At 41.3% G+C, this 27,887-nt stretch overlaps 1 protein-coding gene across 3 annotated transcripts in view; it reads right to left on the bottom strand.

Moving 5' to 3' along the window:
• The window catches only part of hmgcl (3-hydroxy-3-methylglutaryl-CoA lyase), a 61,866-nt gene that overhangs the window by 1,698 nt on the left and 32,281 nt on the right, over positions 1-27,887 (bottom strand). The window lies entirely within an intron of this gene.

The following is a 27,887-nucleotide window of genomic DNA, read 5'->3' as shown; positions in this document are numbered from 1 at the left end:
TAAAACAAAATAACCAGGCTTTTGAACTAAAATTTCCAAAAAGGACACCCATTTTGCTCAACTAGTCCGATTTGGTGAACTGTTAGTGCAAAAATCTCATTTCTCAGTGCTTACACCATGTGGTCATATGGAAAGCACTAGCAATTCAATACTGTTCACTCAAGTCACCACAGCTTAGGCTCAATTAGCAAACAATTACCAAGGTGGAAACACAGTGTCAAAATTGAACACATCAATCAGATCCTTTAGTAGATAGATAAAAGGGCCTGAATCCATTCACTGAGCTTTGGAACAATGGATCCACAGAGAAATGAAGGAATAGGTCGAGGAGGAGGCAGAAGAGGAGGGAGAGGAGGCGTTGGGCAAAGAGGAGGCAGAGGAGGAAGGAGAGGAGGAGGACATGGTGAAGGAGGAGGAAGAGGAGGACGACGTGGTGAAGGAGAAGGGAGAGGACTTGCTAAAGGAAGAGGGAGAGGAGAACGTGGTGATAGAGGATAAGGGAGAGGAAGGGCAAACAGTCTCAGATGAAATTCGAGCCACTCTAGTTGACCATGTCCTTTTCCATGGTATGACAATGGGGGGTGGGGGGGGATGGGGATGGTGATCAACGGGTACAGCCTAATTTGAGTTGCTTCACTATTTGCCTCCATCTTCAGAACCTTCAGGGAGGAAAACATGTAGGTGTACTTACAGTAAGATGCTCTGTACAATAACTTTAGAGTGCATATGCTGTTGGACTATGCTACTGTAATAAACAAATGCATCAAATTGCCTTGCATACAGATAGACATCTCAGTAGATGAATGCCAGGAGTGGATCATGCAAGAGGATTTACACTTGCTGTTTGGCTAGGGCCAATATAGCCTGTGATGTGGACAATATTCTATTGCCTGACCCAGAAAAAAGATGGGATGTTGAGGCAGAGGTGTAAAGTACTTGAGTAAATGTACTTCGTTACTGTACTTAAGTATTTTTTAGGCTACTTTGTACTTGTACTGAGTATCAAAAATATAGGCAACTTTTACGCTCTACTCAATTACATTTTTGATTGGGTATTTGTACTCCACTATATTTGAAATGACACTTAACGTTACTTGCTACATTGTTTATTCGTCAAATAAAAACGAGACGAAAGTGTCAGAGGGTGATGATGGATAGAATCTGTGGTCGCGAGCAGGAGTAAAATCTTTGCGTGGCAGGGGCAGCTGCCTCACTACCCGCCACACCTGCCTCGCTACCCGTCACACTCTTTTGCGCCTGCCAGTCGACCCATCACCCCAGCCTCGCTATCTGCAACACTTTTATGTGCCTGCCTTGCTATCTGTCACCGTTTTACGTGCCTGCCTCACTACCTGTCACCATTTTTACGTGCCTGCCACGTGTACCCGTCACATTCATACTCCGCAGTTGTAAGAGTAAATAAAAAAGAAATATTGTTATGATGGCAACATTTTAAATGCATGTAACAAATAGGCTATAGCCCTTTTTGATTGTAATTTTGTTTACCACACACACACACACACACACACACAGTAACCATGTGCAGCGCATTTCTAGATGTTTCGAATTATAAACTCGATAGACATTTTAAAAGTTTTCGTGATTTTCTTTATTTATATCAGCTGGCACTGTTGTGAACTTTTTCCTATATACACTTCTTATCATTGCAGTTAAGATGTTTAAAATGCACGCAATATTTAAAATGATGTGCATAATAACTTTTGCACTAAAATGTTTCTTATTACCTTTTCGTTACATTTATTTGGCTTCTTTTGAACTGTTCGTCAAATATCTCTTTTTTTTAATAACAGAGCACTGTTATTTGAATTTTAAAACGAATATCTGATTCTTTTAGATGAAGGTTAAAGTTTTAAAACAATTTTGCTAATTTTGCTACGTTTGCGCAAACGCTAGTGGGGCACAGATAATAATGAGCTCAGCAAGATGTTGTAATACTTTGTTTTTCTTACATAAATGGCACAGTGCTATTGAATTTAATTGAAATTTATTTGACAGAATTTCATAAAAATGTATAAAATAACAATTATCCCATACACTTAAAAAAACTGCAGAGGATATAGACACAAAAAAGCCTAAGGCTTATTTCCATTGTGGTCCTCGCTGTAAATAAAGCATACAGGCAATTAGCAGAAATAATGCAAAACCCCACAGATGACAGAGACTACAAACGTTTCTCCTAAGTCCACTTTACATCATATACAATAACACTGCAAACATTAACACATTTGTCATACAGTATCTTCCATCAACCACTTTTCAATACCCTTTTAAAATGCTTCAGCTCTGTTATGTTCTTTATAGATGTAGACAGTTTATTCCATGCCATAGCACTAGTATATAAAAACGAATTTTTCCCTACTAAACTTTTAAATCCACAAGGATTAAAATCCCTGCCCCTAGTATTGTATAGATGTTGGGTTCTCACCATATTATAATAATTCACTAAATATTTTGGAACCATATTGTTTAAAATTTTACGCGACATACCCAATTTTAAAAATATCACTCTTTTTTCGACATTCAAGAGACCCAACTCTTTAAAACAATCATTATTTATGTGTGTACGCGGGTGCATTTTTAGGATTGTTCTGACTAATTTGTTTTGAGACTTTTGTAATTTATTTTTCCATCTCTGTGAACAACTACTGTACCAAAATGATGATGCATAATCAAAATGAGGTTGTACCAAAGCATTTGCCAATAATCTTAAAGAATAAGTGTCCAGTAAGTTAGCTTGCCTAGCTAAAAACTTCACCTTCCCACAAATCTTTGCAATCATTTTACTAGCCATATAATCACCTGTTAGTTTATTATCTATAAAACAGCCCAAATATTGTACTACACTTTTTGACTCCAAAATCATGTCGTTACTTTTAACTACAAAACTACCCTGTTTATTTAATTTCATTTTGGAAGCAAAAAGAATAGCTTCCGTTTTACCTAAGTGTAAAAATAACTTATCTAAAAAACATTTTGAAATCTCCTCTAACTGTAAAGACATTGTTTTCTCCACCATCTCTTTATCTCGATGGGCAACCACAATTGCAACATCGTCAGCATAAAGAAAGAGTTCCTCAGGACACGCTACCTTTAAATCATTTATGTAAAAAAGGAAAAACAAAAGGTCCTAATAGGCTCCCCTGAGGCACACCACAATTAATAAATAAGGATCGGATAATGTACCCTTAATATCAACTTGTTGCTTCCTATCTTTTAAATAAGATTGAACCCACTTAAGAGAATTTCTATCAAATCCAATTGCCTTAAATTTGTATATTAAAATTTCATGATCTATGGTATCAAAAGCCTTCTGCAGGTCCAGCATAACCATCCCACAGAAGTCTCCTTTATCTACTGCTTTCCTTATGCTGTCAGTCAGATGTATTATACAGGTTTCAGTGGAATGTAAGGGTCTGAACCCGGATTGTTAAGCATACAAAATACTATTTTTAACAATATAATTTTCAATTTGATTATATATAACCTTTTCCATAATCTTAGATGCCACACATAAAATAGAAACAGGCCGATAATTTGTCATGTCTGATTTACAACTCTTTTTATGTAAGGGAACTACTCTAGCACTTTTAAAATCTAAAGGGACTTCCCCTTGTTGAACAGACAAATTTATTATGTGTGCTATAAGGGGTGCTGTTACCTTTGCTGAATCCTTAAAATATTTGACAGGAATATTATCAATTCCAGGAGCCTTGTTTATGTTTAGCCCACTCATAAGTTTATAAATGTCACTATCAATAACTGGACATAATTTAAAAGCATCAGAGGCTACTCCTTTTTGACCATAATAAAACTGAGTCGTCTTCTCATTATACTTATTTATACTTTGTGGAATTTGCTTTCGCAAATTACTAGCTAACGATATAAAATATCTGTTAAAACTTTCAGACACCTCCTTTGGGTTAGAAACTAAATTCCCTTTTATCTTAAGATTAATATTTCCTGATTTCCCTTTCACTGTATCAGAGTAGCCTAAGTTCTTTAATACTCCCCATAGCTTTTTTGGATTCTGACTGTTTTGTTTTATTTTATCCTTAAAGTAATTGATCTTAGCCTCCTTAATCACATCTCTTACCTCATTTCTTCTTTGTTTATACTGCTCAAAACTTATAGAATCCTTCTTTTTCCTAAGCATCTTAAAACAACATTCCTTGATCTAAGAAGCTGATGTATATCATCCGTAATCCATGGTTCAGATTTTTGTTTTACTCTTACTTTCTTAATCGGTGCTACCATATCTAAAACCTTGCAAAATAACTCCTTAAAACAAGCCCAAGCAATATCTACATTTTTACAGTTTCATACAGGTGACCAATCAACTCTCTTCAGAACCTCACAAAATGCCTCTGGGTTCTAAGTCTTCGTCGATCTCAATAAAACTGTATTATGACCATTATAGTTTTTCTTCTTAATCTTTCTGCATAAGTAAACCATACAGTGATCACTTAAGCAACAATCAACAACCCCACTACTGACAATCCTATTATGGACAGATACCAATATCAGATCATTAGGGCCCGAGCACCGAAGAGCAGGCCAGAATGGCCTGCACCGTAGGTGCGAAGCCCTATTGTTTTTGCTCGGATTATTAGGGCCCGAGCACCGAGGAGCAGGCCAGAATGGCCTGCACCGTAGGTGCGAAGCCCTATTGTTTTTGCTCAGATTATTAGGGCCCGAGCACCGAGGAGCAGGCCAGAATGGCCTGCACCGAAAGGTGCGAAGCCCTATTGTTTTTGCTCGGATTTATTATTAGGGCTCGAGCACCGAGGAGCAGGCCAGAATGGCCTGCACCGTAGGTGCGAAGCCCTATTGTTTTTGCTCGGATTTATTATTAGGGCCCGAGCACCGAGGAGCAGGCCAGAATGGCCTGCACCGAAAGGTGCGAAGCCCTATTGTTTTTGCTCGAATTTATTATTTTTTTTTTTGTTTTTATTTTTTTTATTTTTATTTTTTTTAACACTTTTGGACTTTTTGGGGGCCTTAACATACTCGAAAACTCTTGAAATTTGGCACAGACGTCAGAGTCGTCCGTCATCGCAGAAATCCAAAGGCTGGAACACGGGCGTGGCACAGGGGCTCTGTAGCGCCCCCTGTAATGCAAAAAAAAACATTGATGCACAGATCGGGCAAAAATGTACGCACATGTACGGGACTTTGTACGCTTATAGATCTCATCGACCCGAACAACTTTCGCCCTCTAACATTTAAGCTCCGCCCAACAGGAAGTCGGCTATTTTGTATTGTTTCAACAATGCATGCGGTGAACTTTTAATACTCCTCCTAGGGGATACATGCAAATGACACCAAACGTGGTGATCATGATGCCGAGACATTGTACTTGCTAAATTGCGAAGGGATTTTTGATATCTCGAACGATTCTGCCATGGCGAGGCGACAAATTCATGGCGAAATCAGAGAAACAGGAAGTGTCTAATATCTAAGGCAAAAAATATCTTATTGTAATGCCATACGGGTAGTTTGTTCGTCTGAAGATTCCGATCGCATCGATGTGCCTATTGTGACTCCCGGGTATAGCGCCACCACCAGGCGCCAGGAAGTATGTCAGTCATGAACTTTTAAATACTTCTCCTAGGGAATTCATACGATTGACACCAAACGTGGTGAACATGATGCTGAGACATTGGACTTGCTAAATTGCGAAGGGATTTTTGATATCTCAAACGGTGTTGCCATGGCGAGGCGACAAATTTATGGCGAATTCAATGAAACAGGAAGTGTCTAATATCTAAAGCAAAAAATGTCTTATTGGGATGAAACGCAGTGTGTATGTTCGGCCAAGGATTCCGATCCCATCGATGTGCCTATTTTGAGTCTCGGGTATAGCGCCACCAACAGGCACCAGGAAGTGTGGCAGTCACAAAAGGTGGATTTCTTGACAGTTGCATGTGGTGAACTTTTAAATACTCCTCCTAGGATTTTCATGCGATTGACACCAAAAGTGGTCAACATGATGCTGAGACATTGTAGATGATAAATTGCGAAGGGATTTTTGATATCTCTAACGCTGTTCCCATGGCAACACGTCAAACTTTACTTTCATTTTCAGGCATATTTAAGCTCTTGGCGTGCACTTTGGGTGCCTTAACATGCTCGAAAACACCGGGCATTTGGCACAGATGTAAAAGTCACGTGCCACTAGGCTCATGCAAAGGCTGGAATATGGGCGTGGCAAGGGAGCTCTGTAGCGCCTCCTGTAATGCAAAAACAAACATTGGGGCACAGATCGAGCAAACATGTACGCACATGTACGAGAGTTGGTATGCATATAGATCTCATCGACCCAAACAACTTTTGCACTCAAACATTTTAGCTCCGCCCAACAGGAAGTCGGCTATTTTGGATTGTTTCAAAAATGCATGCGGTGAACTTTTAAATACTCCTCATAGAGGATTCATGCGAATGACACCTAACGTGGTGAACATGATGCCGAGACCTTGTAGATGATAAATTGCGAAGGGATTTTTGATATCTCGAACGGTTCTGCCATGGTGAGGCGACAAATTTATGGCGATTTCAGAGAAACAGGAAGTGTCTAATATCTAAGGCAAAAAATGTCTTATTGTGATGACACGCGGGGTGTTTGTTCATCTGAAGATTCCGATCGCAGCGATGTGCCTATTGTGACTCCCGGGAATAGCGCAACCACCAGGCGCCAGGAAGTGTGTAGGTCACAAAGGTGAATTTTTTTGTCAGTTCCATGCAATGTTCTTTTAAATACTCCTAGGATTTTCATGCGATTGAGACGAGAAGTGGTCAACATGATGCCGAGACATTGTAGATGATAAATTGCGAAGGGATTTTTGATATCTCAAACGCCGTTCCAATGGCAATGCTGCAAACTTCACTTTTATTTCAGGCATATTTAAGGCTCTTGACTCGTTTAGATTAACATTAATGTTGACACACACATCAGAGTTTTCGGCTGTTAAGTGTGCACAAAAAGGTCAGACATAGGCGTGTCTCTTAAGTGGCTCACTAGCGCCCCCTTTTGTCTAAAGTCTGGGGTTTCTTTTAGCTACAGTCCCCAAATGGCTCAGTAACAACATTAAATAGCCCACTGATATTTACCCACTTGATGCCCTTGCCCACCGTGCATCGTTTTCTCGGACGCACCGTGTAGCGGTAAAAAAAACGTGCGAGGGCCTGCCATTGCTGCTTGCAGCTATATTTTTTATTATTAGGGCTCGAGCACCGAGGAGCAGGCCAGAATGGCCTGCACCGAAGGTGCGAAGCCCTATTGTTTTTGCTCGGATTTATTATTAGGGCTCGAGCACCGAGGAGCAGGCCAGAATGGCCTGCACCGAAAGGTGCGAAGCCCTATTGTTTTTGCTCGGATTTATTATTATTATTTTTTTTTTTTTTTTTTTTTTTTTTTTACGTTTCAGGGCAATTTGGGGGCCTTAACATACTCAAAAACTCTTGAAAATTGGCAGAGATGTCAGAGTCGTCGGCCATTAGGACCCGGCAAAGGCTGGAATTCGGGCGTGGTAAGGGAGCTCTGTAGCGCCCCCTGTAATGCAAAAACAAACATTGGGGCACAGATCGGGCAAAAATTTACGCACATGTACGAGACTTGGTACGCATATAGATCTCATCCACCCGAACAACTTTCACCCTCTAACATTTAAGCTCCGCCCAACAGGAAGTCGGCTATTTTGGATTGTTTAAAAAATGCATGCATTGAACTTTTAAATACTCCTCCTAGAGGATGCATGCGATTGACACCAAACGTGGTAAACATGATGCTGAGACATTGTACTTGCTAAATTGCGAAGGGATTTTTGATATCTCGAACGGTTCTGCCATGGCGAGGCGACGAATTTATGGCGAATTCAGAGAAACAGGAAGTGTCTAATATCTAAGGCAAAAAATATCTTATTGTGATGCCATGCAGGGTGTTTGTTCATCTGAAGATTCCGATCGCATCGATGTGTCCATTGTGACTCCCGGGTATAGCGCCACCACCAGGCGCCAGGAAGTGTGTCAGTCACAAAGCTGGATTTTTTTGACAGTTCCATGCGATGTTCTTTTAAATACTCCTTCTAGGATTTTCATGCGATTGACACAAGAAGTGGTCAACATGATGCCGAGACATTGTAGATGATAAATTGCGAAGGGATTTTTGATATCTCGAACGCTGTTCCCATGGCAACCTGTCAAACTTTACTTTCATTTTAAAGGCATATTTAAGCCTTACAGTTCCATGCGATGTTCTTTTAAATACTCCTTCTAGGATTTTCATGCGATTGACACCGAAAGTGGTCAACATGATGCCGAGACATTGTAGATGATAAATTGCGAAGGGATTTTTGATATCTCGAACGTTGTTTCTATGGCAACGCGTCAAATTTTACTTTCATTTTAAAGGCTTATTTAAACCTGACAGTTGCATGCGATGTTCTTTTATATACTCCTTCTAGGGAAATAATGTGATTCACCCCAGAAGTGGTCAACATGATGCCGAGATATTGTAGATGATAAATTGCGAAGGGATTTTTGATATCTCAGACGCTGTTCCCATGGCAACGCGTCAAACTTTACTTTCATTTTAAAGGCATATTTAAGCCTTTCAGTTGACACCGATGTTCTTTTAAATACTCCTTCTAGAAAATTCATGCGATTGACTCCAGAAGTGGTGTACATGATGCCGAGACATTGTAGATGATAAATTGCGAAGGGATTTTTGATATCTCGAACGCTGTTCCCATGGCAACGCGTCAAACTTTACTTTCATTTTAAAGGCATATTTAAGCCTTTCAGTTGACGCCGATGTTCTTTTAAATACTCCTTCTAGAATATTCATGCGATTGACTCCAGAAGTGGTGTACATGATGCCGAGACATTGTAGATGATAAATTGCGAAGGGATTTTTGATTTCTCGAACGCTGTTCCCATGGCAACGCCCCAAACTTTACTTTTATTTCAGGCATATTTAGGGCTCTTGGCGTGCTTGGATTAACCTAAAAGTCGGCACACACATCAAAGTTGTAGGCTGTTAAGTGTGCACAAACAGGTCAGAAATAGGCGTGTTTCTTAAGTGGCTCACTAGCGCCCCCGTTTGTCTAAAATATGGGGTTTCTTTTACCTACAGTCCCCAAATGTCTCAGTAACAACATTAAATAGCTCACTAATATTTACCCACTTGATGCCCTTGCTCACCGTGCATCGTTTTCTCGAACGCACCGTGTAGCGGTAAAAAAACGTGCGAGGGCCCGCCATCGCTGCTTGCAGCTATATTTTTAGGGCTCGAGCACCGAGGAGCAGGCCAGAATGGCCTGCACCGAAAGGTGCGAAGCCCTATTGTTTTTGCTCGGATTATTATTTTTATTATTATTTTTTTTTTTATTTTTTTTAACACTTTTGGACTTTTTGGGTGCCTTAACATACTCGAAAACTCTTGAAAATTGGCACAGACGTCAGAGTCGTCCGTCATCGCAGAAATCCAAAGGCTGGAACACGGGCGTGGCACGGGGGCTCTGTAGCGCCCCCTGTAATGCAAAAACAAACATTGGGGCACAGATTCGACAAAAATTTACGCACATATACGGGAGTTGGTACGCATATAGATCTCATCGACCCAAACAACTTTCGCCCTCTAACATTTAAGCTCCGCCCAACAGGAAGTCGGCTATTTTGGATTGTTTAAAAAATGCATGCGTTGAACTTTTAAATACTCCTCCTAGAGGATGCATGCGATTGACACCAAACGTGGTGAACATGATGTCGAGACATTGGACTTGCTAAATTGCGAAGGGATTTTTGATATCTCGAACGGTTCTGCCATGGCGAGCCGACAAATTTATGGCGAAATCAGAGAAACAGGAAGTGTCTAATATCTAAGGCAAAAAATGTCTTATTGTGATGACACGCGGGGTGTTTGTTCGTCTGAAGATTCCGATCGCATCGATGTGCCTATTGTGACTCCCGGGTATAGCAACACCACCAGGCGCCAGGAAGTGTGTCAGTCACAAAGGTGGATTTTTTTGACAGTTCCATCCGATGTTCTTTTAAATACTCCTTCTAGAATATTCATGCGATTGACACCAAAAGCGGTCAATATGATGCCGAGACATTGTAGATGATAAATTGCGAAGGGATTTTTGATATCTCGAACGCTGTTCCCATGGCAACCTGTCAAACTTTACTTCCATTTTTAAGGCATATTTAAACCTTACAGCTGCATGCGGTAAACTTTTAAATACTCCTCCTGGGGAAATAATGTGATTGACTCCAGAAGTGGTCAACATAATGCTGAGACATTGTAGATGATAAATTGCGAAGGGATTTTTGATATCTCAAACGCTGTTCCCATGGCAACGCGTCAGATTTTACTTTCATTTTAAAGGCTTATTTAAGCCTTTAAGTTGACGCCGATGTTCTTTTAAATACTCCTTCTAGAATATTCATGCAATTGACACCAAAAGTGGTCACCATGATGCTGAGGCATAGTAGATGATAAATTGCAAAGGGATTTTTGATATCTCGAACGCTGTTCCCATGGCAACCCCGCAAACTTTACTTTTATTTCAGGCATATTTAAGGCTCTTGACGTGCTTAGATTAACCTTAAAGTTGGCACACACATCAGAGTTGTCGGCTGTTAAGTGTGCACAAAAAGGTCAGACATAGGCGTGTCTCTTAAGTGGCTCACTAGTGCCCCCGTTTGTCTAAAATGTGGGGTTTCTTTTACCTACAGTCCCCAAATGGGTCAGTAACAACATTAAATAGCACACTGATATTTACCCACTTGATGCCCTTGCCCACCGTGCATCGTTTTCTCGGAAGCACCGTGTAGCGGTAAAAAAACGTGCGAGGGCCCGCCATTGCTGCTTGCAGCTATATTTAGGGCCCGAGCACCGAGGAGCAGGCCAGAATGGCCTGCACCGAATGGTGCGAAGCCCTATTGTTTTTGCTCGGATTATTATTATTATTTTTTTTTTTTTTTTTTTTTTTTTTTTTTTTTTAACACTTTTGGCCCTTTTGGGTGCCTAAACATACTCGAAAACTCTTGCAATTTGGCACACACGTCAAAGTCGTCTGTCATTGCGACCTGGCAAAGGCTGGAACACGGGCGTGGCACGGGGGCTCTGTAGCGCCCCCTGTAATGCAAAAACAAACATTGTTGCGCAGATCGGGCAAACATGTACGCACATGTACGAGAGTTGGTACGCATATAGATCTCATCGACCCGAACAACTTTCGCCCTCTAACATTTAAGCTCCGCCCAACAGGAAGTCGGCTATTTTGGATTGTTTAAAAAATGCAAGCGTTGAACTTTTAAATACTCCTCCTAGAGGATGCATGCGATTGACACCAAACGTGGTGAACATGATGTCGAGACATTGGACTTGCTAAATTGCGAAGGGATTTTTGATATCTCGAACGGTGTTGCCATGGCGAGGCGACAAATTTATGGCGACATCAGAGAAACAGGAAGTGTCTAATATCAAAGGCAAAAAATGTCTTATTGTGATGACACGCGGTGTGTTTGTTCGTCTGAAGATTCCGATCGCATCGATGTGCCTATTGTGACTCCCGGGTATAGCGCCACCACCAGGCGCCAGGAAGTGTGTCAGTCACAAAGGTGGATTTTTTTTACAGTTCCATGCGATGCTCTTTTAAATACTCCTCCTACAATGTTTATGCGATTGACACCAAAAGTGGTCAACATGATGCCAAGACATTGTAGATGATAAATTGCGAAGGGATATTTGATATCTCGAACGCTGTTCCCATGACAACCTGTCAAACTTTACTTTCATTTTTAAGGCATATTTAAACCTTACAGCTGCATGCGGTAAACTTTTAAATACTTCTCCTGGGGAAATAATGTGATTGACTCCAGAAGTGGGGAACATAATGCTGAGACATTGTAGATGATAAATTGTGAAGGGATTTTTGATATCTCAAACGCTGTTCCCATGGCAACGCGTCAAACTTTACTTTCATTTTAAAGGCTTATTTAAAGCCTTTAAATTCACGCCGATGTTCTTTTAAATACTCCTTCTAGAATATTCATGCGATTGACACCAGAAGTGGTCAACATGATGCGTAGACATAGTAGATGATAAATTGCGAAGGGATTTTTGATATCTCGAACGCTGTTCCCATGACAACGCGTCAAACTTTACTTTCATTTTAAAGGCTTATTTAAGCCTTTAAGTTGACGCCGATGTTCTTTTAAATACTCCTTCTAGAATATTCATGAGATTGACACCAGAAGTGGTCAACATGATGTCGAGACATTGTAGATGATAAATTGCGAAGGGATTTTTGATATCTCGAACGCTGTTCCCATGACAACGCGTCAAATTTTACTTTCATTTTAAAGGTTTAATTAAGCCTTTAAGTTCACGCCGATGTTCTTTTAAATACTCCTTCTAGAATATTCATGCGATTGACACCAGAAGTGGTCAACATGATGCCAAGACATTGTAGATGATAAATTGTGAAGGGATTTTTGATATCTCGAACGCTGTTCCCATGGCAACGCGTCAAACTTTACTTTCATTTTAAAGGCTTATTTAAGCCTTTAAGTTCACGCCGATGTTCTTTTAAATACTCCTTCTAGAATATTCATGCGATTGACACCAGAAGTGGTCAACATGATGCCGAGACATTGTAGATGATAAATTGCGAAGGGATTTTTGATATCTCAAACGCTGTTCCCATGGCAACGCGTCAAACTTTACTTTCATTTTAAAGGCTTATTTAAGCCTTTAAGTTCACGCCGATGTTCTTTTAAATACTCCTTCTAGAATATTCATGCGATTGACACCAGAAGTGGTCAACATGATGCCAAGACATTGTAGATGATAAATTGTGAAGGGATTTTTGATATCTCGAACGCTGTTCCCATGGCAACGCGTCAAACTTTACTTTCATTTTAAAGGCTTATTTAAGCCTTTAAGTTCACGCCGATGATCTTTTAAATACTCCTTCTAGAATAATCATGCAATTGACACCAAAAGTGGTCAACATGATGCCGAGACATTGTAGATGATAAATTGTGAACGGATATTTGATATCTTGAACGCTGTTCCCATGGCAACGCCACAAACTTTACTTTTATTTCAAGGCAAGGCAGGCAAGGCAAGGCAAGTTTATTTGTATAGCACATTTCATACACAAAGGTCATTCAAAGTGCTTTACACAGAAATGAGAAAACAATATATAAAAAAGAAAAAGAAAATGTAAAAATAAGATTTACACGATAAGATCACAATAAAGACAAAGATACATGAGAATTTAAAATAACAATTAAAGAAAATAAATGTGATTTTAATAAAACAGTTTAAAATGTTAAAAAGAATAAAACAGGAGTAAAAGTGACTTGAGTTAAAGGTGCAGTCAGTGTGAAGCAGCACAGTGCTCATTCAGTAAATGCAGAGTTAAACAGATGTGTTTTTAATCTAGATTTAAAAGTGTTTACTGTTGAAGCACATCTGATCTCTTCTGGAAGTTGATTCCAGCTAGAGGTGGCATAAAAGCTAAATGCTGACGCACCTTGTTTTGAGTGAACCCTTGGTATTTCTAACTGACCTGATCCTAATGATCTGAGTAATCTGTTAGGTTTATATTCAGTTAGCATATCTGTCATGTATTTGGGTCCTAAGCCATGAAGTGATTTATAAACGAGTAACAATACTTTAAAGTCTATTCTAAATGTAACAGGAAGCCAGTGTAAGGACCTGAGGACTGGAGTGATGTGCTCAGATTTTTTGGTTCTGGTCAGAATTCTGGCAGCAGCGTTCTGTATTAGCTGCAGCTGTCTAATGGTCTTTTTGGGGATCCCAGTAAGGAGTCCATTGCAGTAATCCACCCTGCTGGTGATGAAAGCATGAACAAGTTTCTTTAAGTCCTGTCTTGAGACAAAACATCTAATTCTGGCAATATTTCTGAGATGGTAGTAAGCTGATTTGCTTATCGCTTTCACGTGACTACTGAAATTAAGGTCAGACTCTAAAATTACACCAAGATTTCTGACTTTATTTTGTGTCTTTAGACCCCTAGAGTCAAGGTATGTGTTAACTTTGAGAGTTTCATCTTTATTTCCAAATACAATGACTTCGGTTTTGTCTTTGTTTAACTGGAGGAAGTTTTGACGCATCCAACAGTTAATTTCATCAATGCATTTACATAGAGAGTCAATGGGGCATTTCAGGCATATTTAGGACTCTTGGCGTGCTTAGATTAACCTAAACGTTGGCACACACATCAGAGTTGTCGGCTGTTCAGAGTGGACAAATAGGTCAGGCAAAGGCGTGTCTCTTTAGTGGCTCACTAGCGCCCCCATTTGTCTAAAATGTGGGTTTTTTCTTTTACCTACAGTCACCAAATGGCTCAGTAACAACATTAAATAGCCCACTGATGTTTACCCACTTGATGCCCTTGCCCACCGGGCATCGTTTTCTCGGACGCACCGTGTAGCGGTAAAAAAACGTGCGAGGGCCCGCCATTGCTGCTTGCAGCTATATTTAGGGCCCGAGCACCGAGGAGCAGGCCAGAATGGCCTGCACCGAAAGGTGCGAAGCCCTATTGTTTTTGCTCGAATTTATTATTTTTTTTTTTTTATTTTTTATTTTTTTTATTTTTATTTTTTTTAACACTTTTGGACTTTTTGGGGGCCTTAACATACTCGAAAACTCTTGAAAATTGGCACAGACGTCAGAGTCGTTCGTCATCGCAGAAATCCAAAGGCTGGAACACGGGCGTGGCACAGGGGCTCTGTAGCGCCCCCTGTAATGCAAAAAAAAACACTGATGCACAGATCGGGCAAAAATGTACGCACATGTACGAGACTTGGTACGCTTATAGATCTCATCGACCCGAACAACTTTCGCCCTCTAACATTTAAGCTCCGCCCAACAGGAAGTCGGCTATTTTGTATTGTTTCAAAAATGCATGCCGTGAACTTTTAAATACTCCTCCTAGGGGATACATGCAAATGACACCAAACGTGGTGATCATGATGCCGAGACATTGTACTTGCTAAATTGCGAAGGGATTTTTGATATCTCGAACGGTTCTGCCATGGCGAGGCAACAAATTCATGGCGAAATCAGAGAAACAGGAAGTGTCTAATATCTAAGGCACAAAATGTCTTATTGTGATGCCATGCGGGGTGTTTGTTCATCTGAAGATTCCGATCGCAGCGATGTGCCTATTGTGACTCCCGGGTATAGCGCCACCACCAGGCGCCAGGAAGTATGTCAGTCATGAACTTTTAAATACTTCTCCTAGGGAATTCATACGATTGACACCAAACGTGGTGAACATGATGCTGAGACATTGGACTTGCTAAATTGCGAAGGGATTTTTTATATCTCAAACGGTGTTGCCATGGCGAGGCGGCAAATTTATGGCGAATTGAATGAAACAGGAAGTGTCTAATATCTAAAGCAAAAAATGTCTTATTGGGATGAAACGCAGTGTGTATGTTCGGCCAAGGATTCCGATCGCATCGATGTGCCTATTTTGAGTCTCGGGTATAGCGCCACCAACAGGCACCAGGAAGTGTGGCAGTCACAAAAGGTGGATTTCTTGACAGTTGCATATGGTGAACTTTTAAATACTCCTCCTAGGATTTTCATGCGATTGACACCAAAAGCGGTCAACACGATGCTGAGACATTGTAGATGATAAATTGCGAAGGGATTTTTGATATCTCGAACGCTGTTCCCATGGCAACACTTCAAACTTTACTTTTATTTTCAGGCATATTTAAGCTCTTGCCGTGCACTTTGGGTGCCTTAACATGCTCGAAAACAACGGAAATTTTGCACAGATGTCAAAGTCATGTGCCACTAGGCTCATGCAAAGGCTGGAATATGGGCGTGGCAAGGGAGCTCTGTAGCGCCCCCTGTAATGCAAAAAATAACATTGATGCACAGATCAGGCAAAAATGTACGCACATGTACGGGAGTTGGTACGCATATAGATCTCATCGACCCGAACAACTTTCGCACTCTAAGATTTAAGCTCCGCCCAACAGGAAGTCGGCTATTTTGGATTGTTTAAAAAATGAATGTGTTGAACTTTTAAATACTCCTCCTAGTGGATTCATGGGATTGACACAAAACGTGGTGAACGTGATGTCGAGACATTGGACTTGCTAAATTGCGAAGGGATTTTTGATATCTCGAACGGTTCTGCCATGGCGAGGCGACAAATTTATGGCGAAATCAGAGAAACAGGAAGTGTCTAATATCGAAGGCAAAAAATGTCTTATTGTGATGCCAAGCGGGGTGTTTGTTTGCCTGAAGATTCCGATCGCATCGATGTGCCTATTGTGACTCTCGGGTATAGCGCCACCACGAGGCGCCAGGAAGTTTGTCAGTCACAAAGGTGGATTTTTTTGACAGTTCCATCCGATGTTCTTTTAAATACTCCTTCTAGGATATTCATGCGATTGACACCAAAAGTGGTGAACATGATGCTGAGACATTGTAGATGATAAATTGCGAAGGGATTTTTGATATCTCGAACGCTGTTCCCATGGCAACGCGCCAAACTTTACTTTCATTTTAAAGGCTTATTTAAGCCTTTCAGTTGACGCCGATGTTCTTTTAAATACTCCTTCTAGAATATTAATGAGATTGACACCAAAAGTGGTCAACATGATGCGGAGACATTGTAGATGATAAATTGCAAAGGGATTTTTGATATCTCGAACGCTGTTCCCATGGCAATGCCGCAAACTTTACTTTTATTTCAGGCATATTTAAGGCTCTTGACGTGCTTAGGTTAACCTAAAAGTTGGCACACACATCAGAGTTCTCGGCTGTTAAGTGTGCACAAATAGGTCAGACAAAGGCGTGTCTCTTAAGTGGCTCACTAGCACCCCTGTTTGTCTAAAATGCGAGGTTTCTTTTAGCTACAGTCCCCAAATGGCTCAGTAACAACATTAAATAGCCCACTGATATTTACCCACTTGATGCCCTTGCCCACCGTGCATCGTTTTCTCGGACGCCCCGTTTAGCGGTAAAAAAAACGTGCGAGGGCCCGCCATTGCTGCTTGCAGCTATATTTTATTATTATTTTTTATTTATTTTTATTTTTTTTAACACTTTTGGACTTTTTGGGGGCCTTAACATACTCGAAAACTCTTGAAAATTGGCACAGACGTCAGAGTCGTCCGTCATCGCAGAAATCCAAAGGCTGGAACACGGGCGTGGCACAGGGGCTCTGTAGCGCCCCCTGTAATGCAAAAAAAAACATTGATGCACAGATCGGGCAAAAATGTACGCACATGTACGAGACTTGGTACGCTTATAGACCTCATCGACCCGAACAAATTTCGCCCTCTAACATTTAAGCTCCGCCCAACAGGAAGTCGGCTATTTTGGATTGTTTAAAAAATGCATGCGTTGAACTTTTATATACTCCTCCCAGGGGATTCATGGGATTGACACCAAACGTGGTGAACATGATGTCGAGACATTGGACTTGCTAAATTGCGAAGGGATTTTTGATATCTCGAACGGTTCTGCCATGGCGAGGCGACAAAGTTGTGGCGAAATCAGAGAAACAGGAAGTGTCTAATATCTAGGGCAAAAAATGTCTTATTGTGATGACACACGGGGTGTTTGTTCGTCTGAAGATTCTGATCGCATCGATGTGCCTATTGTGACTCCCGGGTATAGCGCCACCACCAGGCGCCAGGAAGTGTGTTAGTCACAAAGCTGGATTTTTTTGACAGTTCCATGCAATGTTCTTTTAAATACTCCTTCTAGGATTTTCATGAGATTGACACCAGAAGTGGTCAACATGATGCCGAGACATTGTAGATGATAAATTGCGAAGGGATTTTTGATATCTCAAACGCTGTTCCCATGGCAACGGGTCAAACTTTACTTTCATTTTAAAGGCTTATTTAAGCCTTTAAGTTGACGCCAATGTTCTTTTAAATACTCCTTCTAGAATATTCATGAGATTGACACCAGAAGTGGTCAACATGATGCCGAGACATTGTAGATGATAAATTGCGAAGGGATTTTTGATATCTCAAACGCTGTTCCCATGGCAACGCGTCAAACTTTACTTTCATTTTAAAGGCATATTTAAGCCTTTCTGTTGCATGCAGGAAACTTTTAAATACTCCTTCTAGGATTTTCATGAGATTGACACCAGAAGTGGTCAACATGATGCCAAGACATTGTAGATGATAAATTGCGAAGGGATTTTTGATATCTCGAACGCTGTTCCCATGGCAACGCGTCAAACTTTACTTTCATTTTAAAGGCATATTTAAGCCTTTCAGTTGACGCCAATGTTCTTTTAAATACTCCTTCTAGAATATTCATGAGATTGACACCAGAAGTGGTCAACATGATGCCGAGACATTGTAGATGATAAATTGCGAAGGGATTTTTGATATCTCAAACGCTGTTCCCATGGCAACGGGTCAAACTTTACTTTCATTTTAAAGGCTTATTTAAGCCTTTAAGTTGACGCCAATGTTCTTTTAAATACTCCTTCTAGAATATTCATGAGATTGACACCAGAAGTGGTCAACATGATGCCGAGACATTGTAGATGATACATTGCGAAGGGATTTTTGATATCTCGAACGCTGTTCCCATGGCAACGCGCCAAACTTTACTTTCATTTTAAAGGCTTATTTAAGCCTTTCAGTTGACGCCGATATTCTTTTAAATACTCCTTCTAGAATATTAATGAGATTGACACCAAAAGCGGGCAACATGATGCCGAGACATAGTAGATGATAAATAGCGAAGGGATTTTTGATATCTCGAACGCTGTTCCCATGGCAACGCCCCAAACTTTACATTTATTTCAGGCATATTTAGGACTCTTGGCGTGCTTAGATTAACCTAAAAGTCGGCACAAACATCAGAGTTGTTGGCTGTTCAGAGTGGACAAATAGGTCAGACAAAGGCGTGTCTCTTTAGTGGCTCACTAGCGCCCCCGTTTGTCTAAAATGTGGGGTTTTTCTTTTACCTACAGTCCCCAAATGGCTCAGTAACAACATTAAATAGCCCACTGATGTTTACCCACTTGATGCCCTTGCCCGCCGTGCATCGTTTTCTCGGACGCATCGTGTAGCGGTAAAAAAACGTGCGAGGGCCCGCCATTGCTGCTTGCAGCTATATTTAGGGCCCGAGCACCGAGGAGCAGGCCAGAATGGCCTGCACCGAAAGGTGGGAAGCCCTATTGTTTTTGCTCGGATTTATTATTTTTTTTTTTTTTATTTTTTTTTACGTTTCGGGGCAATTTGGGGGCCTTAACATACTCAAAAACTCTTGAAAATTGGCAGAGATGTCAGAGTCGTCGGCCATTAGGACCCGGCAAAGGCTGGAATTCGGGCGTGGTAAGGGAGCTCTGTAGCGCCCCCTGTAATGCAAAAACAAACATTGGGGCACAGATCGGGCAAAAATTGACGCACATGTACGAGAGTTGGTACGCATATAGATCTCATCGACCCGAACAACTTTCACCCTCTAACATTTAAGCTCCGCCCAACAGGAAGTCGGCTATTTTGGATTGTTTAAAAAATGCATGCATTGAACTTTTAAATACTCCTCCTAGAGGATGCATGCGATTGACACCAAACGTGGTAAACATGATGCCGAGACATTGTACTTGCTAAATTGCGAAGGGATTTTTGATATCTCGAACGGTTCTGCCATGGCGAGGCGACAAATTTATGGCGACATCAGAGAAACAGGAAGTGTCTAATATCTAAGGCAAAAAATGTCTTATTGTGATGCCATGCGGGGTGTTTGTTCGTCTGAAGATTCCGATCGCATCGATGTGCCTATTGTGACTCCCGGGTATAGCGCCACCACCAGGCGCCAGGAAGTGTGTCAGTCACAAAGCTGGATTTTTTTGACAGTTCCATGCAATGTTCTTTTAAATACTCCTTCTAGGATTTTCATGCGATTGACACATGAAGTGGTCAACATGATGCAGAGACATTGTAGATGATAAATTGCGAAGGGATTTTTGATATCTCAAACGCTGTTCCCATGGCAACCTGTCAAACTTTACTTTCATTTTAAAGGCATATTTAAGCCTTACAGTTCCATGCGATGCTCTTTTAAATACTCCTTCTAGGATTTTCATGCGATTGACTCCAGAAGTGGTCAACATGATGCTGAGACATTGTAGATCATAAATTGCGAAGGGATTTTTGATATCTCAAACGTTGTTCCCATGGCAACGCGTCAAACTTTGCTTTCATTTTCCAGCATATTTAAGGCTGACAGTTACATGCTGTGAACTTTTGAATACTCCTCGTATGGGATTCATGCGATTGACACCAGAAGTGGTCAACATGATGCTGAGACATTGAAGATGTTAAATTGCAAAGGAATTTTTGACACATCGAACGCTGTTCCCATGGAAACGCGTCAAACTTACTTTTATTTCAGGCATATTTCAGGCTCTTGGCAGCGTAGATTAAGTTTAAATTTGGCACACACATCTGATTTGTCGGCTGTTAAGTGTTGACAAAAACGTCAGATAAAGGCGTGTCTATTTAGTGACTGACTAGCGCCCCCGTTTGTCTAAAATATGGGGTTTCTTTAACCTACTGTACCTAAATGGGTCAGTCGCAACATGAAATAGTACACTGATATATACCCACTTGATGCACATGCCCACCGTGCATCGTTTTCTCGGAGGCACCGGGTAGCGGTAAACAAACGTGCGAGGGCCCGCCATCGCTGCTTGCAGCTATATTTATTATTATTTTTTATTTTTTTTATTTTTTTTTAACACTTTTGGACTTTTTGGGGGCCTTAACATACTCGAAAACTCTTGAAAATTGGCACAGACGTCAGAGTCGTCCGTCATCGCAGAAATCCAAAGGCTGGAACACGGGCGTGGCACAGGGGCTCTGTAGCGCCCCCTGTAATGCAAAAAAAAACATTGATGCACAGATCGGGCAAAAATGTACGCACATGTACGAGACTTGGTACGCTTATAGATCTCATCGACCGGAACAACTTTCGCCCTCTAACATTTAAGCTCCGCCCAACAGGAAGTCGGCTATTTTGGATTGTTTAAAAAATGCATGCGTTGAACTTTTATATACTCCTCCCAGGGGATTCATGCGATTGACACCAAACGTGGTGAACATGATGTCGAGACATTGGACTTGCTAAATTGCGAAGGGATTTTTGATATCTCGAACGGTTCTGCCATGGCGAGGCGACAAATTTGTGGCGAAATCAGAGAAACAGGAAGTGTCTAATATCTAGGGCAAAAAATGTCTTATTGTGATGACACGCGGGGTGTTTGTTCGTCTGAAGATTCTGATCGCATCGATGTGCCTATTGTGACTCCCAGGTATAGCGCCACCACCAGGCGCCAGGAAGTGTGTCAGTCACAAAGCTGGATTTTTTTGACAGTTCCATGCAATGTTCTTTTAAATACTCCTTCTAGGATTTTCATGAGATTGACACCAGAAGTGGTCAACATGATGCCGAGACATTGTAGATGATAAATTGCGAAGGGATTTTTGATATCTCAAACGCTGTTCCCATGGCAACGCGTCAAACTTTACTTTCATTTTAAAGGCATATTTAAGCCTTTCTGTTGCATGCAGGAAACTTTTAAATACTCCTTCTAGGATTTTCATGAGATTGACACCAGAAGTGGTCAACATGATGCCAAGACATTGTAGATGATAAATTGCGAAGGGATTTTTGATATCTCGAACGCTGTTCCCATGGCAACGCGTCAAACTTTACTTTCATTTTAAAGGCATATTTAAGCCTTTCAGTTGACGCCAATGTTCTTTTAAATACTCCTTCTAGAATATTCATGAGATTGACACCAGAAGTGGTCAACATGATGCCGAGACATTGTAGATGATAAATTGCAAAGGGATTTTTGATATCTCGAACGCTGTTCCCATGGCAACGCCCCAAACTTTACATTTATTTCAGGCATATTTAGGACTCTTGGCGTGCTTAGATTAACCTAAAAGTCGGCACAAACATCAGAGTTGTCGGCTGTTCAGAGTGGACAAATAGGTCAGACAAAGGCGTGTCTCTTTAGTGGCTCACTAGCGCCCCCGTTTGTCTAAAATATGGGGTTTCTTTAACCTACTGTACCTTAATGGGTCAGTAGTAACATGAAATAGTACACTGATATATACCCACTTGATGCACATGCCCACCGTGCATCGTTTTCTCGGAGGCACCGGGTAGCGGTAAATAAACGTGCGAGGGCCCGCCATCGCTGCTTGCAGCTATATTTATTATTATTCTTTATTTTTTTTTTTTTACGTTTCAGGGCAATTTGGGGGCCTTAACATACTCAAAAACTCTTGAAAATTGGCAGAGATGTCAGAGTCGTCGGCCATTAGGACCCGGCAAAGGCTGTAATTCGGGCGTGGTAAGGGAGCTCTGTAGCGCCCCCTGTAATGCAAAAACAAAAATTGGGTCACAGATCGGGCAAAAATGTATGCACATGTACGAGAGTTGGTACGCATATAGATCTCATCGACCCGAACAACTTTCGCCCTCTAACATTTAAGCCTCGCCCAACAGGAAGTCGGCTATTTTGGATTGTTTAAAAAATGCATGCATTGAACTTTTAAATACTCCTCCTAGAGGATGCATGCGATTGACACCAAACGTGGTGAACATGATGTCGAGACATTGTACTTGCTAAATTGCGAAGGGATTTTTGATATCTCGAACGGTGTTGCCATGGCGAGGCGACAAATTTATGGCGAATTCAGAGAAACAGGAAGTGTCTAATATCTAAGGCAAAAAATGTCTTATTGTGATGACACGCGGGGTGTTTGTTCGTCTGAAGATTCCGATCGCATCAATGTGCCTATTGTAACTCCCGGGTATAGCGCCACCACCAGGCGCCAGGAAGTGTGTCAGTCACAAAGCTGGATTTTTTTGACAAATCCATGCGATGTTCTTTTAAATACTCCTCCTAGGATTTTCATGCGATTGACACGAGAATTGGTCAACATGATGCCAAGACATTGTAGATGATAAATTGCGAAGGGATTTTTGATATCTCAAACGCTGTTCCCATGGCAACCTGTCAAACTTTACTTTCATTTTGAAGGCATATTTAAACCTTACATCTGCGTGTGGTAAACTTTTAGAAGCCCTATTGTTTTTGCTCGGATTTATTATTAGGGCCCGAGCACCGAGGAGCAGGCCAGAATGGCCTGCACCGAATGGTGCGAAGCCCTATTGTTTTTGCTCGGATTTATTATTAGGGCTCGAGCACCGAGGAGCAGGCCAGAATGGCCTGCACCGTAGGTGCGAAGCCCTATTGTTTTTGCTCGGATTTATTATTTTTATTATTATTATTATTTTTTTTTTTTTTTTTTTTTTTAACACTTTTGGACTTTTTGGGGGCCTTAACATACTCGAAAACTCTTGAAAATTGGCACAGACGTCAGAGTCGTCCGTCATCGCAGAAATCCAAAGGCTGGAACACGGGCGTGGCACAGGGGCTCTGTAGCGCCCCCTGTAATGCAAAAAAAAACATTGATGCACAGATCGGGCAAAAATGTACGCACATGTACGAGAATTGGTATGCTTATAGATCTCATCGACTCGAACAACTTTCGCCCTCTAACATTTAAGCTCCGCCCAACAGGAAGTCGGCTATTTTGGACTGTTTAAAAAATGCATGTGTTGAACTTTTAAATACTCCTCCTAGGGGATTCATGCGAATGACACCAAATGTGGTGATCATAATGTCGAGACATTGTACTTGCTAAATTGCGAAGGGATTTTTGATATCTCGAACGGTTCTGCCATGGCGAGGCGACAAAGTTGTGGCAAAATCAGAGAAACAGGAAGTGTTTAATATCTAAGGTAAAAAATGTCTTATTGTGATGCCATGAGGGGTGTTTGTTCGTCTGAAGATTCCGATCGCATCGATGTGCCTATTGTGACTCCCGGGTATAGCGCCACCACCAGGCGCCAGGAAGTGTGTCAGTCATGAACTTTTAAATACTTCTCCTAGGGAATTCATACGATTGACACCAAACGTGGTGAACATGATGCTGAGACATTGGACTTGCTAAATTGCGAAGGGATTTTTGATATCTCAAACGGTGTTGCCATGGCAACCTGTCAAACTTTACTTTCATTTTTAAGGCATATTTAAACCTTACAGCTGCATGTGGTAAACTTTTAAATACTCCTCCTGGGGAAATAATGTGATTGACTCCAGAAGTGGTCAACATAATGCTGAGACATTGTAGATGATAAATTGTGAAGGGATTTTTGATATCTCAAACGCTGTTCACATGGCAACGCGTCAAACTTTACTTTCATTTTAAAGGCTTATTTAAGCCTTTAAATTCACGCCGATGTTCTTTTAAATACTCCTTCTAGAATATTCATGCGATTGACACCAGAAGTGGTCAACATGATGCGGAGACATAGTAGATGATAAATTGCGAAGGGATTTTTGATATCTCAAACGCTGTTCCCATGGCAACGCGTCAAACTTTACTTTCATTTTAAAGGCTTATTTAAGCCTTTAAGTTGATGCCGATTTTCTTTTAAATACTCCTTCTAGAATAATCATGCAATTGACACCAAAAGTGGTCAACATGATGCCGAGACATTGTAGATGATAAATTGTGAACGGATTTTTGATATCTTGAACGCTGTTCCCATGGCAACGCCACAAACTTTACTTTTATTTCAGGCATATTTAGGACTCTTGGCGTGCTTAGATTAACCTAAACGTTGGCACACACATCAGAGTTGTCGGCTGTTCAGAGTGGACAAATAGGTCAGGCAAAGGCGTGTCTCTTTAGTGGCTCACTAGCGCCCCCATTTGTCTAAAATGTGGGGTTTTTCTTTTACCTACAGTCCCCAAATGGCTCAGTAACAACATTAAATAGCCCACTGATGTTTACCCACTTGATGCCCTTGCCCACCGGGCATCGTTTTCTCGGACGCATCGTGTAGCGGTAAAAAAACGTGCGAGGGCCCGCCATTGCTGCTTGCAGCTATATTTAGGGCCCGAGCACCGAGGAGCAGGCCAGAATGGCCTGCACCGTAGGTGCGAAGCCCTATTGTTTTTGCTCGGATTATTATTTTTATTATTTTTTTTTTTTTTTTTTTTTTTTTTTTTTAACACTTTTGGACTTTTTGGGAGCCTTAACATACTCGAAAACTCTTGAAAATTGGCACAGACGTCAGAGTCGCTCGTCATCGCAGAAATCCAAAGGCTGGAACACGGGCGTGGCACAGGGGCTCTGTAGCGCCCCCTGTAATGCAAAAAAAAACATTGATGCACAGATCGGGCAAAAATGTGCGCACATGTACGAGAGTTGGTACGCATATAGATCTCATCGACCCGAACAACTTTCGCCCTCTAACATTTAAGCTCCGCCCAACAGGAAGTCGGCTATTTTGGATTGTTTAAAAAATGCATGCGTTGAACTTTTAAATACTCCTCCTAGTGGATTCATGGGAGTGACACCAAACGTGGTGATCATGATGCCGAGACATTGTACTTGCTAAATTGCGAAGGGATTTTTGATATCTCGAATGGTTCTGCCATGGCGAGGTGACGAATTTATGGCGAATTCAGAGAAACAGGAAGTGTCTAATATCTAAGGCAAAAATTATCTTATTGTGATGCCATGCGGGGTGTTTGTTCGTCTGAAGATTCCGATCGCATTGATGTGCCTATTGTGACTCCCGGGTATAGCGCCACCACCAGGCGCCAGGAAGTGCGTCAGTCACAAAGCTGGATTTTTTTTGACAGTTCCATGCTATGTTCTTTTAAATACTCCTTCTAGAAAAATCATGCAATTGACACCAAAAGTGGTCAACATGATGCCGAGACATTGTAGATGATAAATTGCGAAGGGATTTTTGATATCTCAAACGCTGTTCCCATGGCAACGCGTCAAACTTTACTTTCATTTTAAAGGCATATTTAAGCCTTTAAGTTGACGCCGATGTTCTTTTAAATACTCCTTCTAGAATAATCATGCAATTGACTCCAGAAGTGGTGTACATGATGCCGAGACATAGTAGATGATAAATTGTGAAGGGATTTTTGATATCTTGAACGCTGTTCCCATGGCAACGCCACAAACTTTACTTTTATTTCAGGCATATTTAGGACTCTTGGTGTGCTTAGATTAACCTAAACGTTGGCACACACATCAGAGTTGTCGGCTGTTCAGAGTGGACAAATAGGTCAGGCAAAGGCGTGTCTCTTTAGTGGCTCACTAGCGCCCCCATTTGTCTAAAATGTGGGGTTTTTCTTTTACCTACAGTCCCCAAATGGCTCAGTAACAACATTAAATAGCCCACTGATGTTTACCCACTTGATGCCCTTGCCCACCGGGCATCGTTTTCTCGGCCGCATCGTGTAGCGGTAAAAAAACGTGCGAGGGCCCGCCATTGCTGCTTGCAGCTATATTTTTTTCTTTTTTTTTTTTTAACACTTTTGGACTTTTTGGGGGCCTTAACATACTCGAAAACTCTTGAAAATTGGCACAGACGTCAGAGTCGTCCGTCATCGCAGAAATCCAAAGGCTGGAACACGGGCGTGGCACAGGGGCTCTGTAGCGGCCCCTGTAATGCAAAAAAAAACATTGATGCACAGATCGGGCAAAAATGTACGCACATGTACGAGACTTGGTACGCTTATAGATCTCATCGACCGGAACAACTTTCGCCCTCTAACATTTAAGCTCCGCCCAACAGGAAGTCGGCTATTTTGGATTGTTTAAAAAATGCATGCGTTGAACTTTTATATACTCCTCCCAGGGGATTCATGCGATTGACACCAAACGTGGTGAACATGATGTCGAGACATTGGACTTGCTAAATTGCGAAGGGATTTTTGATATCTCGAACGGTTCTGCCATGGCGAGGCGACAAATTTGTGGCGAAATCAGAGAAACAAGAAGTGTCTAATTTCTAATGCAAAAAATATCTTATTGTGATGCCATGCGGGGTGTTTGTTCGTCTGAAGATTCCGATCGCATCGATGTGCCTATTGTGACTCCCGGGTATAGCGCCACCACCAGGCGCCAGGAAGTGTGTCAGTCACAAAGGTGGATTTTTTTTACAGTTCCATGCAATGTTCTTTTAAATACTCCTCCTAGAATGTTTATGCGATTGACATCAAAAGTGGTCAACATGATGGCGAGACATTGTAGATGATAAATTGCGAAGGGATTTTTGATATCTCGAACGCTGTTCCCATGGCAACGCGTCAAACTTTACTTTCATTTTAAAGGCATATTTAAGCCTTTCTGTTGCATGCAGGAAACTTTTAAATACTCCTTCTAGGATTTTCATGAGATTGACACCAGAAGTGGTCAGCATGATGCTGAGGCATTGTAGATGATAAATTGCGAAGGGATTTTTGATATCTCAAACGCTGTTCACATGGCAACGCGTCAAACTTTACTTTCATTTTTAAGGCATATTTAAGCCTTTCAGTTGACGCCGATGTTCTTTTAAATACTCCTTCTAGAATATTCATGAGATTGACACCAGAAGTGGTCAACATGATGCCGAGACATTGTAGATGATAAATTGCGAAGGGATTTTTGATATCTCAAACGCTGTTCCCATGGTAACGCCTCAAATTTTACTTTCATTTTAAGGCTTATTTAAACATGACAGTTGCATGCGATGTTCTTTTAAATACTCCTAGAATATTCATGAGATTGACACCAGAAGTGGTCAACATGATGCAGAGACATTGTAGATGATAAATTGCCAAGGGATTTTTGATATCTCGAACGCTGTTCCCATGGCAACGCTGCAAACTTTACTTTTATTTCAGGCATATTTAAGGCTCTTGACGTGCTTAGATTAACCTTAAAGT

Source organism: Paramisgurnus dabryanus, chromosome 17 (assembly GCF_030506205.2).
Source record: "Paramisgurnus dabryanus chromosome 17, PD_genome_1.1, whole genome shotgun sequence".
Lineage (NCBI taxonomy): Eukaryota > Metazoa > Chordata > Actinopteri > Cypriniformes > Cobitidae > Paramisgurnus > Paramisgurnus dabryanus.
The sequence above is the reverse complement of the archived record's forward strand: the minus strand, read 5'-3'. Positions and strand labels throughout refer to the sequence as shown.